Genomic DNA, 20,721 nt, shown 5'->3' on the forward strand with positions numbered 1-20,721 from the left:
CCCTCCAGCTGCAACCCATCTCTGGGAAACATTCACACACACACACACACACTATGGACAATTTAGCCTACCCAATTCACCTGTCCCGCATGTCTTTGGACTGTGGGGGGAAACCGGAGCACCTGGACGAAACCCACGCGAAGGCAGGGAGAAAATGCAAACTCCACACAGAAATGCCAAATGAGCTGAGGATCGAACCAGCAACCCAGCGACCTTCTTGCTGTGAGGCGACAGCACTACCTACTGCGCCACTGCGTCGCCTACTATGTTCATTTCCTTAACATTTAATCTAGTCAGAATCATGTCACTGACCAATGCCATCCAATTTTAATGATAGCTTCCTGATTGACAAGTGCCCTGCACCACCTTTAGCAGCAATTACAGCCTCAAGTCTTTTAAAATATAATGCCACAAGCTTGGCACACCTGTCTTTGGGAATTTTTGCCCATTCCTCTGTGCAGTACCGCCCAAGCTCTATCAGGTTGGATGCAAAGCAACACTGTACAGCCATTTTCAGATCTCACCAGAAATGTTCAATAGGATTTAGATCTGGGCTTTGGTTGGGCCACTCAAGGACATTCATCGAGTTGTTGTGAAGCCACTCCACTGATAATTTGGCAGTGTGCTTTGGGTCATTGTCCTGCTAGAAGATGAACCATTGCCCCAGTCTGAGGTCAAGAGCACTCTGAAGCAGGTTTTCATTCAGGATGTCTCTGTACATTGCTGCATTCATCTTTCCCTCTATCCTGACTAGTCTTCCAGTTCCTGCTGTTGAAAAACGTCCCCACAGCATGATGCTGCCACCATCATACTTTACTATAGGGATGGTATTAGCTTGGTTGATGAGCGGTGTCTGGTTTTCTTCAAATGTAATGTCTGGCATTCACTCCAAAGGGTTCAATTTTAGTCTCATCAAACCAGAGAATTTTGTTTCTTATGGTCTGAGAGTCCTTAAGATGCCTTTTGGCAAATTCCAGGTAGGGAGTGGCTTGGCCACTCTACCATACAGGCCTAATTAGTGCTCCACAGATGGTTGTCCTTCTGTAAGGTTCTCCTCTCTCCACAGAAGAACGCTGGAGCTCAGACAGAGTGACCATCGGGTTATTGATCACCTCCCTGATCACTCAGCTTAGATGGCCGGCCAGCTCTAGGAAGAGTCCTGGTAGTTCCAAACATCTTCCACTTACAGATGATGGAGGCCACTGTGCTCATTAGAACTTTCAGAGCAGACAATCCTGTTTCTGAGGTCTACAGACAATTCCTTTGTCCTCATGCTTGGCTTGTGCTTTGACATGCACTGTCAACCCTGGGACCTTATATAGACAAGTGTATGCCTTTTCGGTCATATCCAATCACCAGAATTTACCACAGGTGAACTCTAATTAAGCTGCTGAAACATCTGAAGGATGATCAGTGGAAACAGAATGTACCTGAGCTCAATTAAGAGCTTCATGCCAAAGGCTGTGAATACTTATGTACATATCTTTGGTCTGTGGGGGAAACCGGGGCACCCGGAGAGATTACTCAGGGAGAACATAAAACTCCACACAGAAACGCCAACTGGCCCAGCCGGAACTCAAACCAGCGACCTTGCGGTGAGGTGACAGTGCTAACCAATGAACCATCGTGCCAACCCTTTAGCTTTATTCAAGTAAAAAAGTGTTGACATTTCTATAGTTTTAACAGCAAACAAACTTTATATATAAATATGTCATATTAGAACAAGTCCTCGCTTAAACTCACAGACAGTGAGAAGATGGAATCGGTGAGTTTCTCAGCTGTTTAAAGCCAAGACTTTCAAGAACACTTGTCTGCAAAGGAGGAGAGACATGCTATTTCTTAAAGTTAAAAAAAGAAGCATGAATCAAGACAACTGACACGAAAACTACACTTTACATATGTATGCTCCATGCGTCTGCTGATCTTTGAGGTATAAATTAAATTAAAATAAATTAAATGGAAGTCGGTGAACTGTAATATAGTAATGCCGTAATGCAGTCACGCTTTATGATGATGAAATCATAGGGATGGTGTTTTTGGCAGCCGACATATATAAAGCTGAAAACAAAACCTCACAAAAATGTAAGCTGAGTGGAAAATACGAGACATGAAAGTCAGGAACAGGTTCAAGGGAGAATAAGCAGTGGAAAAATAAACGTTCCAATGAGGTTAACGCAGAGCTCTGGGTGGCGTTCTGAAATTCTGTCATCGCCGCAGTGTTAATAAGCCAGCAGGGTTTTGATCGCAACCATGTAATGTTTTGCTTGAATGGACAACATTACAACTTTATCGTATGACAAATTCATCATTATTATTCAAATTCAGTGGCCCAGAAGTTCATTTCAAATGTCAAGTAATATCCCATATCGGTATTAATCATGACTGGATTGATTCCAGTAGAAATAATGCCGCGAGAGGGATATTAAAAACACATCATTCATCTGTTGTGTCTTATCTCCTCACTCTGATCACATGTGTGTCCACCACGTTCTCTCTGCGTCAAAACTGCAGTCGCTTCTGCTTATTTTATACCTCAGAAGCACACTGTAGGTCAGTATTTGCATAGCACTAACTAAAACAAAGACTCCATTGAATTTTCTAAAATCATTGACGATATTTGGAGTGTCCAAAATAAGCACAATGTTCAAAACAACATTGCTGTTATTTATGTGGTATAGAATGTGCATGTTTGGTTGGCGATGATTCTGCATTTTCATTGTCTGTTATTGGATAATAGGAACCATTTTTTATTATGTTTGTCTCTTTTTCTTTTAATCAAACAATTGTTTGTATTGGTCATGTAAGGGTCATATATTAACTGAACTTCTAATGTTGTGGGTGAGTGCTGTGCATACTAATTAGCATTTTTGCAGAAGTAGATAGATGCGGGTCCAAAATTAAATTCAGCTCTGCAGAAACTTCCTGTCTGAAGAGAGGCGTTAAAACTGAACACAGAACACAGAAAGATGTATACTTTGTTGTTGGGCAGAGAATTCGTAGAAAAAGAGGAAGTATGTCGAAGGTGCGGCCAATGGAGGACTGAACAATGACTGACAAGTGACGTTACACCAAAACTCCACCTGTTAAGATCGGTTGTGTATATATGCTGAAGTCAGGAAATGTATGTTAGTTGCGAACCTCTTGAATGTAATTCTTGTATTGCATTGGGGTAATGTAACCCAGAGCTCTGTCATCGAATTATTTATTTGTATCTAATAAATTGTTACGATTTTTGACATTGAAGAAAAACCTCTCCAGACCTTTTCTTATTGAACACGCATGGAATAGAGATAGATATTCCAACACTGTGTATGTGTGTCTTATGTTGCACAGGTGTATTTTTGGAAATAGCCAAAAGTACACTGTATAAGGCAAAATGGTTGATTTTATATGCAAAAATCATGAGAACAATAAATAACAATCATATCCTGTTAAGATAATTAGTAAATGTCCTACTGTACATATATTAAAGCCTAATGTTTGATTAATATTCTGCATAGGTAAGAACTTAATTTGCACAACTTTAAAGGTGATTTTTCCATATTATTAACATGTTTTGCACCCTCAGGTTCCAGATTTTCTAATAGTTAGACAGATTTTCTAATCTATCTTTTAAAAACTGTATTAGTTCAGCTTACAGATGATGTGAGTAATCAATAAAAAAACAACAACTGACAATTATTTGTAATCTAGGGTCACATTATAACTATTTTAGTCAAAAAATTAGTAAACCAGGTCGCACTGAATTTCCTGCTCCCTGTCTAGGACACCTGTTGGACTCTACAGGCTCACGCACACACACATACACAGCCACAGATAAACAGTCACCACCGATCCCCTCATCCAAACGCCTCCATGTGCTTTCACCCACTGGAGGGGGTAGGCGGGTCTGCGACCAGCGCCTCTGTGGCTGCAAGACCCGACGGCAGCCAGCCCTCACCGGACTACATCCATATCCCCTGTTCCCATCCCATTTGTCAATGTTGTGTCTAGCATGTGCTTTCTTGTGCTAGATGGGCTGTGTTTTCTCCCTGTCTCACTTTGCTCTAATCAAGAGCAAGGTTAGAGAATTTTTTTTTTTTGTCTAACCTTTCTGATGTATCTTAGGGTGCTTTCACACACAAACTTTTGTTTCGGAACCTGTCTCGTTTGCCCAGTTAGCCCGGTTCGTTTGGCATATGTGAACAGGGCAATCGCGCTCTGTTCCGCGCCAAAGTAATCGCTCCGAGATTGCTTGAATGAGGTGGTCTCGGCTCCATTGAAATGAACCCTGGAGCGGTTCGATTGCAGTGAGAAAGCGATCCGATCCGAGCGCGGTTATATCACAGTTATTTATGAACATGTAATAGGCTTACGGCTATACGAAGAGAGAATCATAAGTATGGCGGGAAGTTTCGCGAGTCTCCGGATGCCCGCAAACGAGTGATGATCTCCCGGTAATCTCGCGTCTCCCTCCCGGTCCTCAACGTCGCACACCCTTCTCACCCCTCCCCACCGCATCTCTCCTCAGACACGTCGCACGCGCGCACCCTGTCAATCACCACCAAACCACCACCTGACAGCTGAGCGGGACAATGTAACAATTGTAATCTCTGTTTCGGAACAACTGAATCGATTCACAGGTGTGAAAGCACCCTTATACTTGCCTTTCTAAATGCTACCTCCTGTGACCTGTCTTCCCCTGAAAATTGTGATGTTTGTGTACGGTCGGGGGGTTCAATTTCACTATGCGAAAGTGTATGTGAAAAATGAAGGCCTGATTTGATTTGATTTGATTTGATTGGAAGTGGTGTTAGTGAGGCCAGCAGAGGGCGTTTAACCTATTGTCTGTGTGAGTCCTAATGCCCCAGTATAGTGAAGGGGACACTATACTGTCAGTGAGCGCTATCTTTCAGATATGATATTAAACCGAGGTCCTGACTTTCTTTGGTATTTAAAAATCCCAAAGAGTAGAGAAGTATACATGATAAATGCGCTATTTAAAACGCACATTACATTACTAAATTAAAATTAGTGCCATCCAAATGCGCATGCTATGCCCAACATGGTGCAAAACCTGACAGGTGGACAAATCTAAGCCTGTTTTAATAAAACAAATAAACATTCATTCATTCATTCATTTTCTTTTCAGCTTAGTCCCTTTATTAGTCCAGGGTCGCCACAGCGGAATGAACCGCCAACTTATCCAGCACGTTTTTTACGCAGCGGACGCCTTTCCATAATATATATATATATATATGTGTATGTATGTATGTATGTATAAATATATAATAATATAAAAAATAATATTAATAATAGCAATAATAATAATAACATGATACAAAAGCAAATAGTCATGAATAAACTGAAAAAAAGCCCCCCAAGATGAAAGGCATGGAAGCAGTTGCTTTTATATGAGAGTAATAATTTTTGTAATTTTTTAATCCTTTAATTCTTTTTCATTTGTAAATATATTTGTGTATTGCTGTACATCCTGCGTGTATTAAGCAATGTGTAAGCGAGGCGCACAAGACTTTAGACCTGCTTTCAGTCTATTTTAGCTCCTCAAAATAGCAACAATGCGCTTTAACATACCTCTTTTCTAGACTGGAACAATCCGGAGCAAATGGATTTGCAATTTAAACAACGTTGCGGAAAACAGGAAAATTACAGTTGCGCTGGTCTGAAAATAGCAACAAATCACGCCAAACACGTCTTGCACCTTATTGCACCGGGCGTATGATAGGGCCCTAAGTGACAGAGAGATGAAAGAGTGTGATTTCTACAGGTGGTTTCTCAAGTCCACTCACCTGTGTGAGGCACACTCAGTTTGGGGTTGTTGTGGGGGGAGAGAAGAGGGGGTCCTGGTTTTGTTCACAGGGGTTCAGTTGATAGTGTAAAAGAAATTATGGACAGTTAAGTTGTTTTGTGGTATTTATTTGGCAACGTGTGAAGAACCGCATGAAAACAATCTCTTATTCATCGAAAATGTCACCGCAGAAAATGTCTAGAATCTTGAATTGTTTGAAAATCCTGCTCTCAAACCATGTTGTTTCCCGCATGTATTTTTCAACGAATGATGAAAAACAGGTGTGCGGTTTCTGGTTTTATTTCTGTAAATCAATTACCCATAAAATTCTGATAGAAGTCAGCGAATCTAGATAAGCGAATACGCAAAAGAAGCGTTTTATCTTTTGCCAAGAGTAAAACAACAAGAAAAGCTGAAGCTGTGATTTGCATTCCATAAACAAAACTTTAAATGACTAAACAAGCAGAGGAGTATTAGTCACATATGAAACAGTCAACGTTTTTTTATTTTAAGCTTAAAGTTGAGGCAAAAAAGATAATAAAATTTATTATAATAAATACGTAGTAATGATGATAATAATATATAAAATACTAATATATATACACTCACCGGCCACTTTATTAGGTACACCTTACTAGTGCCAGGTTGGACCCCCTTTTGCCTTCAGAACTGCCTTAATCCTTCATGGCATAGATTCAACAAGGTACTGGAAATATTCCTCAGACATTTTGCTCCATATTGACATGATAGCATCACGCAGTTGCTGCAGATTTGTTGGCTGCACATCCATAAAGTGAATCTCTCGCTCCACCACATCTCAAAGGTGCTCTATTGGATTGAATCTGTGGACTGTGGAGGACATTTGAGTACAGTGAACTCATTGTAATGTTCAAGAACACAGTCTGAGATGATTCACGCTTTATGACATGGAGCATTATCCTGCTGGATGTAGCCATCAGAAGATGGTACACTGTGCTCATAAAGGGATGGACATGGTCAGCAACAATACTCAGGTAGGCTGTGGTGCTGACACAATGCTCAATTGGTACTAATCGGCCCAAAGTGTGCTAAGAAAATATCCACACCATTACACCACCACCAGCTTGAACCGTTGATACAAGGCAGGATGGATCCATGATTTCATGTTGTTGACCCCAATTTCTGACTCGACCATCCAAATGTCGCAGCAGATATGGAGACTCATCAGACCAGGCAACGTTTGTCCAATCTTCTATTGTCCAATTTTGATAAGTCTGTGTGAATTGTAGCCTTAGTTTCCTGTTCTTAGCTGACAGGAGAGGCACACAGTGTGTTCTTCTGCTGCTGTAGCCCATCTGCCTCAAGGTTGGACGTGTTGTGTGTTCAGAGATGCTCTTCTGCAGACCTCAGCTGTATCGAGTGATTATTTGAGTTACTGTTGCCTTTCTATCAGCTCGAACAAGTCTGGCCATTCTCCTTTGACGTCTGGCATCTCTGTAAACCCTAAAAAAATCCCAGTAGATGAGATCAATTTTAAGATTTTAGACTAGCCATTAAGAAGCTAAATGAAATAAAAATATATAAAATAAAAAATACCAAATATTGTACTAACATATTTATAATGATGGTAACAACAACACTAATAATATATCAAATACTCAGTTTAAAAAATAAATATTTTGTTATTGATGAAAACATTAAGCTTTAAATTAAGCTCATCTAAAGAGATGAATAAAAATATATTAGTTTATACCTTTTTCTTATTTTCTTTTGTGCAACTAATTGATTTAACATATCAATATGTTGCGTTTCCGACTTCACAAACCTCCATCAGACTCAGTCAGCAGTTTCAGATCACTTGTTCCTTTAAAAATTCCTCAATTCCAGGAAATTCTTGTTGTAGGAATGTTTCAATGGAATGGAGGCTGAGCATGAAGAAACCGGGTCACTCCATCTGATAAGCTCTCCAACAGTGTCGCCTTGTTTGCGGAAGATGGATTGGGTCATTCCTCTAGAAGTCACCGAATGGTTGAAGCATGAATGCTGCTTCTTGACTTCTTAATGACTCAGATTTTTTAATTGATAACAGTGACCTCTCTTTAGTGAAGCGCTAACCACATGAAGGAAAGCTGCTGTTAAATTACAGGCCTTAAAGGCATCGTCTCTGACTCAAACCCGAGCAGCTCAATCCAGTTAATACCACTTCGCCTCAGGCTTTGAAGATGCAATGAGACGCAAGTCACCTTTAAGTGCCAGATATTGGGAAATATTCGGTGAGTTATCCCAAAAGATCTAGAATGCATAAAGTGGGGATTTTCCATGAGTTTCACACAGATTGATTTCAGCGCTGCATATTTTAGTTCTGTATTGGACTTTGTGAAAATCCCTTGAAGAGCTCTTTTTTTATGTTTGCTGCCAATCAAATTTCTGTTCAACAGAGAGAAGATTTTGTCAACACATTTCTAAACATAATAGTTTTAATAACTCATTTCTAATTACTGATTTATTTTATCTTTGTCATGATGACTAAATAAATAAAATAAAAATAAAAATAAATTTGACTAGATATTTTTCAAGACACTTCTATACAGCTTAAAGTGACATTTAAAGGCTTAACTAGGTTAATTAGGTTAACTAGGCAGGTTAGGGTAATTAGGCAAGAAATTGTATAACAATGGTTTGTTCTGTAGACGTTCAAAAAATATATAGCTTAAAGGGGCTAATAATTTTGACCTTAAAATGACTTTTAAAAAATTAAAAACTGCTTTTATTCTAGCCAAAATAAAACAAATAAGACTTTCTCTAGAAGAAAAAATATTATCAGACATACTGTGAAAATTACCTTGCTTTGTTAAACATCATTTGGAAAATATTTAAAATAGAAAAAAAAATCATATAAATGTGTTTGTGTATATGATTGCTCATCAAGGCATGTATTTTAATGGAAATATATTATAAAATATAATTTATTCCTGTGATGCAAAAAAAAATCATGTATAATTATTAGTAATAAATACTAAATAATAATAAATACATACTATAATAATAATAAATGCTAAAATATAAATTATTAGTTTGGGATTTTTGAATTCTTAGCTTAAGAGGGGAACATTCATTTGAAAGCTTTTGAAACTTTACAAATGTCTTTCTCATCACTTCTGTGCAATTTAACGCATCCTTAAAAATAAAAACAAACCAACAAAAGACAAAAACACTTTATTGACCAAAAACATTTTTACACATTCATATACAAAAATTAATATCCGAAACTCATCATTCACATTAGATTTCATGTTAACGTTCCTTTAAATTGCAGAACACTGTTAATACTACTACTACTACTACTAATATTAATAACTTGTAAAGTTGAAGTCAGAATTATTAGCCCCCCTGAATTATTAGACCGTTTGTTTATTTTTTCCCCAATTTCTGTTTAACGGAGAGAACATTCTTTTAACACATTTCTAATCATAATAGTTTTAATAACTCATCTCTAATAACTAATTTATTTTATCGCATGATGGCAGTAAATAATATTTGACTAGATATTTTTCAAGACACTTCTATACAGCTTAAAGTGACATCTAAAGGCTTATCTAGGTTAATTCGGACTTAGCAGGCATCTCTACATAAATGACCATCACAGGAAGTGACATTTATATGACTTGTAGCTTGGAGTTGGTTCGTTAGTTTGGATTTACGATGAAATCCTCAAACCGATCTCATGATAAACTGTGATTTTACAAATATTCCACTAAATCAATCCAGTCAACCATAAAACAGCATAATGCTATCGTGTCGGTATGTTAATAGCATGCTGAAGTGCACCAGAACACAACATACTTGAGCGCAATTGCTGTTGTGTAATTATAGCAGTGTACATTGCTGATTGGGTTTGTCAGGAATAGGGTTTTAATTATAGACAGACAGACAGATCCTTAAATGTAGATCAGGCATACGCTCATGGTTATGTGTGCTCTGTTTTTTTACTAGCACTGCATGTGTTTTTGTGCATTTCTCTTATATCAAGTATGTGATCAGCGGCCATCAGTTTGGCTCAATCAAATTTTATCAAGTCTGATGCTTATATATTTGTGCTGCTCATGCTGATTTTATGGAGGAATCTGTGGAATTCTTATAAACATGCCAAATGTGTTTGAAGCTTTTCAGAATGATTTAAAGGAAAGTCTTGTTTATAGCGAGTACTAGTGGCCGTTTAGTGAACTGCACGTGATCGCACTGGTTATACGGCAGTCCTTTTTCATTCATTGATTATAAATAGATGTTGCAACTTCATACAAATAAGTGCATCTTATTTAAATGAAGTTCACAAACTAATTTCGAGAGGAGCACATGATATGATTGACTGCAGCTGGTCACCCATCTACAATCATTAGTTAGCCAATCAGATTAATCCAAACTCACTATAAGTAGCCTAGCTAGAACTACTCCCTTACCTTCGTTTTCCGAAGGAACCCCCCATCCACCCCTTCTCCTCCTTTCCTCCTTTACCACAAGGAGCTCTCGAGAACCACCTGGTCTCCTACTCCTCTTACATGCTATATTGACCAGGCGGGAGCTCAACTATCTCCAAAGCTCAGGGTTCTCTCCCGGGACCAGGCCCGGATTGGCTAATCGGGAGGACCGGGAGAATTCCCGGTGGGCCGGTCCGTTTTTTGGCTGCGAGGGCCGGTGTCCCTAGCTCCAGAATCTGTTGCTCTCAGCAGTCACACTTTTTAAATATAATTTATTTATTTACTTGACCACAGCCTTCTTATTTATTATTTTACCGCAGCTCTGCTCTTGTTATCTATTTTCTCGTAAACTCGTGAGCAAGATGCAGCCTGCAGGTTAATGATAATATAACTAGATAAGTCACTAACTAACGTTCAGCTGTTGTGGTACAGTGGTTAGCACGTTAGGTTAAGACGCGGTCACCCAGGGTTCGGTCCTCGTCTATGAAGGTTTTTTTTTTTTTTCATTTTTATTGTTAAGACATATAATACTGTAAGGGTTGTTGAACATTTGAAGTTCCAAAACAGCTGTTTTCTAAAAAAAAAAAAAAAAAAAAAAAAAAAAGACATGATAGTGTAATTAGAAACTGAATTGGAAATGACCTTATTTTAAGATAGTCAGTGGTGAACTGAGGTGGGCCGGTCTAAGGCTTGAAACTCCAGGGCTGAAAAAGAGTCCCACTCCGGCCCTGCCCGGGACGACATGCCAAACCTATATATATATATATATACAGTACACACACACACACACAAGTTTTTGTCTTGTTTATAGTCCAAATATCTAAACATTCTTAAATTAAGAAGCATTTTATAGATAAACCAAAAATATTGTCTTGTTTTAAGAGATAATATGCCAAAATGAAGTGAGTTTTTCTTTAAAGGGGTGGTCCAATATTATATGTTAAAATTTAGTTGATGTGTAATGTAGCTGTGTGAACATAAACAGCATCTCTGAATGTAAGACGCTCAAAGCTCAAGGCAAAGAGAGAAATTGTTTTTACAGAGTTAGCTTAGCAAAGCCTACAGCGAATGAATTGGAGACTACAAAAAAATACATGCTGGCTAGTGAAATCAGAAGGGCTTCCGGTTGCAGGTATTTACCTCGCGCATACGCCCTACGCAGTGCAGGAGCGTGGCCAGAGTGGACCAAACAGAGTCATTTTCATGTTAGCAGAGCAGCTGTATGTAATCAAAGTAACATAGATGAAAACATAACCTTATTTTCTACAAGAGAAGCATGAGCACACATTGCTTTGCATCTTATAAACACAACCAAGCCCTGAAATACACTCTGGACCACCCCTTTAAAAAAAGCAAAATAATCTGCCAATGAGGTAAGCAAAATAATTTAGTTTTTCCTTTGGATTTAAGTTTATGTTGCTTAACGCACCAGCAGTTTTTTTTTTTTTTTTTTTTTTAGAAAAAAAAAATTGAATTTTCTCTTTGAATTTTTTTTTTTTTATAAACTTTATTTATTGAACACAAGTGGAAAGCATTCGTATACAAATGTCCAATTTCTGCTTTTCTTTTTTGAACACTTTTGTAAACATTCAACCCCAAAACCCCCCACCCATCCAAACACTTTTCTTGTAAAACGTATAACAGAAAACGGAGGAAAAAAAAATAAATAAATAAAATAAATAAATAAAAATAAAATATTAACAATAAACCAAAAATAATGATGATAGTACAATTTAAGATACATTCATAAATGCTTTCAAATAAATAAATAAATGAAACAAAATAAATACATTAGCTAGTTACATCAATAATAATGATGTGCTACCTACTTCTTGGTTATTATGGTTTTAGTTGTGCTGAGGTTAAACCAATGCGTCTAGTTTAGGGCATGACTGTTCCGGAGAAAAAAATGCTAGACTAAAAGAAAAAAAATAATAATAGTAATTCCGACCATAAAATGATTTCTTAAATAATCACCTCCAGAGGCGTTAAATCATCAAAATAATTTAGTAGTGGCCTCCAATGAATATAAAACTTGTGAGGCGAGCCTCTGAGAGAGAACTTAATCTTCTCCAATTTCAAAAGACTTAAGATGTCGTGTAACCAGACTTTGATTGAGGGTGGTTGTTTCGATTTCCACATTAAAAGAATTCTTTTGCGAGCAACAAGGGAGGAAAAGGCAATGACATTATTTTGAATGTTTGTGACATGAAGATCATCAGGGGGTTTTCCAAAAATAGCGATGTGAGGGTTTGGGTTTAGATTAATGTCCAAGATATCCGAGATTGCCTTGAAAAATAACCGCCAGAATTCAGACAATTTAGGGCACGACCAGAACATATGAGTGAGGTTACATGGGGTCTGTGAGCACCTATTACATTTATTATCTAATTTGTCTGGGTAGAGCTTTGAGAGTTTCTCTTTGCTATAATGTAGTCTGTGGAGGACCTTAAATTGTATGAGTGATAGCCTGGCACAACTAGAAGATGAATTTACAGCATTTAAGGCCTCCTCCCAGAAATTGTCAGACAGATTTAATTGAAGTTCTGATTCCCAATCCATCTTAATTTTATTTAGGATAGATTCGTTAGCTGGAGAGAGTAGATTATATAAATATGAAATACGGCCTCTTGTCAAGTTTTTGGCTTTAATGATCAAGTCTATCCCACTAGGTGTTGGGATCTCTTTGAATTTTTACAAATTATTTCAGAAAACAAGACAAGAATATTCAGATATTTACACTAGAAACAAGACAAAAATATATAGTAACTAAAGAAGAAAAGCATTTTGTTTTGTTGCGTAATTCTTAAGAGTGTATTTAACGATGTCGGCGCCATATTTTGCAGTAGCACGTCAGTAGCCCCTTTCACACATACAGACAGGTTGTATGTGTGAACAGGTCCTTTTTGAAAATACCGATAAATTCGTTCTGGCTATTTTGCGGAAAGAGAAGTTGTAACATTACCGGCAATTTGCCGGAATGCTGCGCTGTGTGAATGCAGAAGCAAGATTGCCGTAATAAGCGCGTGCACGTCTAGAACGTGCTGACGTGAGACGTCTGCTTTAGCCAATCACAACAGTCAGACGCATTTACGTCCGCGCGGTTTGTGAGAATAAAAGCCTTTGAATATTTTTCCAGACACATTTAGCTGGTAGAAGTTAGTCAGATCACGTTTATATGATCTTCTTAATGCCAACTGTGTAAATAATCATCGATGAGATGCTTATGATAAGCCGTTGTTTGTTTACCTTCAAGCTTTGCGTGTGCTTTTGAAACAGCCTGTGAGTGCCTGCACATATTCACAATATTGATCATCCACAGAGTTTGTAATTTAGTAAAATGTTTACAAATACAAGCGCAGCCGTTTAAAGCTCATTTGTGGTTAATGATGTCAGAATTTACCGGTATTTTGGAATGGATGTGTGAATGCTCTTTTCCGGAAAATTTCCATAACGTCCTCGCCTGTGTGAACAGCGCTTAAAGAACAGCGGTAAAGTCTTTCCGGAAATTTTCCAGATATTTACCGGTATCACTGTGTGAAAGGGGCTAGTGAGTCCCAAGTTCAAATCCCGGCTCGAGGACATTTTCCAACCCCCCCCCCCCCTCCCCTCTCTCTCTCTCTCTCTCCCTCTCTCCCTCTCCCTCTCTCTCTCTCTCTCTCTCTCCTACTGCCCTATCTAAAAAAGGCTAATAATAAATAATAAATACATTTAATAAATACATTTAAAGGAAAAAAAAGTGTATTCAACTATTAAAAATGGCATGCCATTTCTAAAAATTTCTAAAAAAATAAGACATTCTGAAATCTCCATAAATATCATGTTGTTCTTTTCACCTATTTCAAATGTTCTCCTTTCCCATTGTTCCTACTTAAAAAAAAAAGTTCTGTTGATTCGCAGCAGAAGCGTCAACCCACGAGTTTTTCTAGGCAGCAGGATTGCAAAAAAAAAAAAAGTCAATGCGCCTGTGACTTTTGTTACACGCTTCCTCTGAATTCTTCAGCGTTCCCTCACACAAATCTGGCCGCAGATCACTATCTAAGGTGGTCCTTTGTACTTGGCTTACAAGCATTCACAGTTACATCATTTTATGTGATCACTCACTGTCAAAGACGGAGCGCTGCGCAGGATTGAATAACAATGGCTCATTGTCACCAAACATGAGATTTTGCAGAAATTGCAGAAGCGGCACCCTGAGTGTGTACCGACTTACAAGTGTCCATTTCAGCCCATGCTTTCGTGCCCAGCTGGCATGATGAAGATGGCATGAAGTACTGACAACTGGCAAAGAAAACATTTGAGATTATCAGAGAATTTGAGCTGCCAAGCTGTAAAATATGGCAAATGACAGCACGCTCCTGATGTCAAGACGTTTAGTTTAGAAAGTTAGACATAGCAACCATATCTATATCAATATCTATATCACTGATGAAAGAGTTATTAGTGATTTTAAATATGGTAATTTGGTAACATGTTAGTTAAAGCAACAATTAATTAACGTCTTATTAAGATATGAATGTATTGATAGCCTACTTATAATTGTATAATAATTAATCCTGCCCAATACCTAAACCCAACTACTAACATTTAATAAACAGCTAATTAGTCGTTTGCTGAGCTAAAAGTCTTAGTTAATTGTACTGTGAATGGCGCATTGAAATAAAAAAGTGTGAGTGTAAATTTGTTTAATAATTATAAACTAGCATTTAAAAATGTTTCATGTCAACAGTACACTCACCGGCCACTTTATTAGGTACACCTGTCTAACTGCTTGTTAATGCAAATTTCTAATCAGCCAATCACATGGCAGCAACTCGATGGATTTAGGCATGTAGACATGGTCAAGACGATCTGCTGCAGTTCAAACCGAGCATCAGAATGGGGAAGAAAGGTGATTTAAGTGACTTTGAATGTGGTATAGTTGTTGGTGTCAGACGGGCTGGTCTGAGGATTTCAGAAACTGCTGATCTACTGGGATTTTCATGCACAACCATCTCTAGGGTTTATAGAGAATGGTCTGAAGAAGAGAATAAATCCAGCGGTAGTTCTGGGGGTACAAATGGCTTGTTGATGGCAGAAGTCAGAGGAGAATGGCCAGACTGGTTCCAGCTGATAGAAAGGCAAAAGTAACTCTCTGATCTAAAGATCATCTCTGAACGCACACGTCCAACCTTGAGGCAGATGGGCTACAGCAGCAGAAGACCACACCGGGTGCCACTCCTGTCAGCTAAGAACAGGAAACTGAGGCTAAAATTTGCACAGGCTTATCAAAATTGGACAATAGAAGATTGGAGAAACGTTGCCTGGTCTGATGAGTCTCGATTTTTGTTGCGACATTCGGATGGTAGGGTCAGAATTTGGTGCAACATCATGAAAACATGGATCCATCCTGCCTTGTATCAACCGTTCTGGCTGGTGGTGTAATGATATGGGGGATATTTTCTTGACACACTTTGGGCCCATAAGTACTAATTAAGCATCATGTCAACAACAGCCTACCTGAGTATTATTGCTAACCATGTCCATCTCTTTATGACCACAGTGTACCATCTTCTGATGGCTACTTCCAGCAGGATATGTCTTATGTCATAAAGCATGAATCATCTCAGACTGTGTTCTTGAACATGACAATGTGTTCACTGTATTCAAATGGCCTCCACAATCTCAAGATCTCAATCCAATAGAGCACATTTGGGATGTGGTGGAACGGGAGATTCACTTCATGGATGTGCAGCCGACAAATCTGCAGCAACTGCGTGATGTTATCATGTCAATATGGAGCAAAATCTCTGAGGAATATTTCCAGTACATTGTTGAATCCAACTAAGGCAGTTCTTAAGGCAAAAAAGGGTCCTACCCGGTACTAGTAAGGTGTACCTAGTAAAGTGGCCGGTGAGTCTATTGGTCAAAGTCAATTCAGATTTATTTGTAGTTCAGTGTCTCATTTTAGTGCTTAAATTTAATAAAGTACACCAGAAAAAATTCTTGTTCAAACTGCGTATATAAAAGGAGTTGAAACAATAATTCTTTGTTTTTTGGGGGACAACCTAAACGCTTTATGTGAATCCACCCAAATTTGTAAAAACAAAGAAATTCACTTAATCAGTTTTTGTTTGTGACTGACAACTTAAAGGAGTCATGTGGAACCCTGCATTGTTTACAGTGTATACATAAGTAATCCATGTAAATAGCATATTTAATGCAATATGAATGTAATAAATAGATTAGTCATCTCATGTAAAGGTTCTGTATGTAACTTATTGGACTACTCAAGTATAAAAATAGTATTATATTTCATAAGCAAACAGTTAGATCTCACATCAGTGAACTTACATCATTCTGGGGTGGCACGGTGGCTCAGTGGTTAGCACTGTCACCTCACAGCAAGTAGGTCCCTGGTTTGAGTCCCGGCTGGTCCAGTTGGCATTTCTGTGTGGAGTTTGCATGTTCTCCCTGTGTTGGCGTGGGTTTCCTTCAGACAATTCTGTGCAGAGACTTTCTAAGGGGCATGTGCAGGGAAAACAAATGAAAAGTGGGTGTTGGATAGGCTGAAAAGGCATCTGCTGTGTAAAACATATGCTGGATTCGTTAGCAGTTAATTCCGCTGTGGTGACCGCTGATATATAAGAGACTAAGCTAAAGACAGCTAAATCCGGCCACAAAACGAGCTCCAAACTTGGCTGTGATTTTGCCTTGGGTGACATTTTTCAGCTAAAAATAAAAACTGCTGCGCTAGCAGAAAAGCGCTAGTTTTGCTCCGATGACAAGTTTTCAGGAGTGCTGACAAGCTGTCGAGGCGACAATTGATTCCAGAAGACCTTCTGAGGTGTAAAAGGAAGAATTGTGGGTAACCATTAAAATTAAATGTCCGTCTGTTTCTTTGCAATACCACAAGCATCTAAAAACAAGCTCAACTGCTACTTCTGGTCTCTTCACAATAGGTCACCGACTATTGTTTACAGTGAACAGTTTGTGTTTAAACCAGCATGGTGGTGATGTTCCAAGCAGAACTGGGAATGTCGTATGGAAATCCATCACTCTTGTTCTTGGACTCTAACAAGCCAGTTCTGGGCAGCAAGAGTGATGAGCAAGCGTACCGTCTCTAAAATACTCAAACCGCCATTTAATAAACACTGAAAGATAAATACACAGCATCTAATGAAGTTTGGCTTGTCTACAGGGAAGGCTGCAGTCTCTGCTCTGACCCTCAGTCTGCGTTTGAGTGTGAAGTAAAACGATCGTACTAGATAGAAATTCTTTGCACAGCTGAAGGACATGTTTTCTCTCCTGCTGTCTCATTTCATTCGCTGTCTGCAGATTAGAAGCTATGTAGGGGAGAGCGGGGCACAAAGCTCGACTAAGCTCTTCGGACTACTAAGTCCGCTGCGTGTGCTTTGGGGAGGACGATGTCCACAATAGTGGTCCTGGAGCGCCACCCCTGACTAAAACTTGGCTGATATGCGCGAAGTCGACAAAGTCGGCTTTCTTGACTTGCCCATATCCCAAGCTGGTTGGCGACATTGTCTGCGAATTCACCCAGGAATTCGAGGTGGTGAGAGAGCAGTCTGATGGGTGATGTCTTCTCGGCGAGTCCGTAAGCTCGCTCCGCCCACCTTGCCATCCATACCTGCTCCTCATCGAAGGTGGATTTGATTTTAACATCAAATCCACTTATAGCACTGGAGTTCCCCAACCGAAGGGGAACGTTCGAGGTTACAGAACTAACCCTTCGTTCCCCGAGAAGGGGAACGGAAGTGCTATACTCCGTCGCCATAATGACTGTCCCTTAGCTGTTAAAAGTCTCTTCAGCTTAAAAAGGATGGTGTTTGCTGGCGCCAGGTGTGCTTATATGCTCAGTTAATTGGCGATGCAGCACACCTGCGCAAGCTTACGCTGCCAATTCATTGTTTTCATTGGCCCGTTCAATACTCTTTCAGACAAGCGGCTTATGAACCGAATCCTCCCATACGTGGATTTAACATCAAATCCACTTATAGCACTTCCTCGGGGAACGAAGGGTTACTTCTGTAACCTTGAACGTTCTCACACGAACACTAAGGACTACACTTCCGCCTTCCCCTGGACTACATATTCATACATGCTCTCCGGTTACACTCACACATGCTCACTCATCAAGATTGATTACATTCTCACCAGCGAAGCCTTGTCAGAGACTGATTACACACCCTACATAAGCCACTCATTTACCCATCCAGTTTGCCGAGTCTTGTTTGCTGTATCAGTGACTTTACAACGCGTTTCTCTCTGTCTTGTTTCTAGACCCTAGCCTTGTATACCCTTGTTATCCCGTTTAGCCGCCTGCCTTCTGGCCTTCTGCCTGTTTACTGACTACGATTCTGGACTGCCTGAATATACCCGTTTGTACCTGTTTGATCATTGCTTGCCTGACGCTGAATAAACCTGCATTGTGGATCTTACCTCCAGTTGTCTCTGTCACTCCCCCCGTCATTACAATTGTGTCAGCCAAATCTTTTCCTCCTCAATCAGAGGCATTTTCACAAAATGGTACTCAAAATAAGTTTTGTGAATTAAAATTGAAAACAAATCCAGTGTTATGTACGTAATTACATGCATGTTTTCAAGTTTAGAACCTCAAATAAAATAAGTAGCTGAAATTGTTGAACTTTTTGTTTGTTTTCGAATTTACTGTTCATGCTTATAAGAAATACATTAACAACAACATTTTTGTTTTCCGGTAATGTTTTATTTGTATTAAACCACAGGTTTCCTTTTTTTTTTCTACAAAACAAAAACATGTTCTATCCCATATTATCAGTATAATAAATAACAAAAAAACATCAGTGTGTGGACTTAAACATACAAAACAACTCCATTAGTGTGTAAAAATTTAGTTATCAACTCAATTTAGTTGGGTTGCTACAAGTTAAATATTGTTTTAAAGTAACTGAAAGATATACTTACCTTTAAATTAGCATTTTTAAATTGATGTAATTCTCAATATTTACCTGTTTTAAAAACTTAAAGTTATTCTGGCTACTTTAAAGTTTTAATCTGATAAGCATTTTAGAATTTTTAAGTTACAAACAGACCTCTTGACTTATTTTTTAGAGTGCACCTGTGGGGCTAGTTGTAACAGTCAGAGGGTGAGTTGTAACACATGCTTACAAAGGCAGATTTAAATCCAGTTTACTTTAGTAGCTATATTTCCTCAGTACTTAACTCATTTTATTGTATATTCTACATAGCACAGTATGTTTATTTATTTATTTATTGGATGAACACATTTGGATAAACAGCAAGCCCTGATGGTGGCCATGATTACACCTACAAATGATTATTGTGTTGTTACATGTGTGTAGTTACAAAAGTATTACACAAGTAAATATGTACCAGTGTGTAAATACACTGTAATTACAAACTAACTACACATCTAGTTACCATGTAAGTTTACAGGTATAGGAGACACTTAATATAAAGTGGCACTGATTATCTTAATTGAAAACCTCCAAAGGCTCACTGTTTTAAGAGGTGGTTGAATGCAGGGGCGGACTGGCCATCTGGCAATTCTGGCAAATACCAGAAGGGCCGGACCAATTTTTAAATGTGGGCTGGTCAGTTAATTTTTAAATATGTATTGTTTTTGAAGTGCAGACAGCTTTTATCTTGCTAGATGTGATATTGTGATGATAATAATAATGATAATAATAATAATAAATGTTAAGCATTTGGCCCAATCGGCAACTGCCGCCTGGTTTCAAGATGGGCCGACCCAATCCGAGGTTACCCATACATAATCAAAATCTGGCAAGAATGTCATATTATTTCACCATCTGTTGACTAAATAGTGAATGTGCGTGTCTGTGGGTGGGGCTCTGTCGGTGTGGTAATGTGGGCTGGTGTGGCTACAGTGCAAGGGCTGAATTTTTGTCCCAGTCCGCCCCTGGTTGAATGAGCTGCTTTATGTTATTCAAATGGAACAGCTACGTCTTGAAACTTCACAGAAAAAAAGTTGAAATGGGGACCTATCTTAAGACTCTTGGGAATCTAGCATTTTACGTTTGTAAATTTTTTATCTCTATATTCATGACACTGACTTTGTAAAAACGTGAATACTTCCATCTTTTTTTAATGTTTATGCTACATATGCTGTGTGTATAATTATATAATTCGTAACTAAGATGATCCCTCCACATTTTATTTTTTTTTTAGGTTTTTGAGATTGACCTTCCATGTAGTGTGTAACACCAGCCTGATCTCTAGAGAAAAAGTAAGTATTTTACGTTTTGACAATTTAGTGGCTAATTCGTACCAATTTGTACAAGTTCAGTCGTACGAAAATGTACGACTTTTAAAAGGAGGCATGGCACCCAACCCCACCCCTAACCCCAGCCGCCATTGGGTGATGAGCAAATCGTACTAAATTGTACGAATTAGATTGTACGAATTCACACGAATTAGCCACTAAATCTAAAAGTTATGTATTGCCGTGAAATTGCG

The sequence above is a fragment of the Danio rerio genome, chromosome 1 (assembly GCF_049306965.1).
Source record: "Danio rerio strain Tuebingen ecotype United States chromosome 1, GRCz12tu, whole genome shotgun sequence".
In the NCBI taxonomy this organism is placed as follows: domain Eukaryota; kingdom Metazoa; phylum Chordata; class Actinopteri; order Cypriniformes; family Danionidae; genus Danio; species Danio rerio.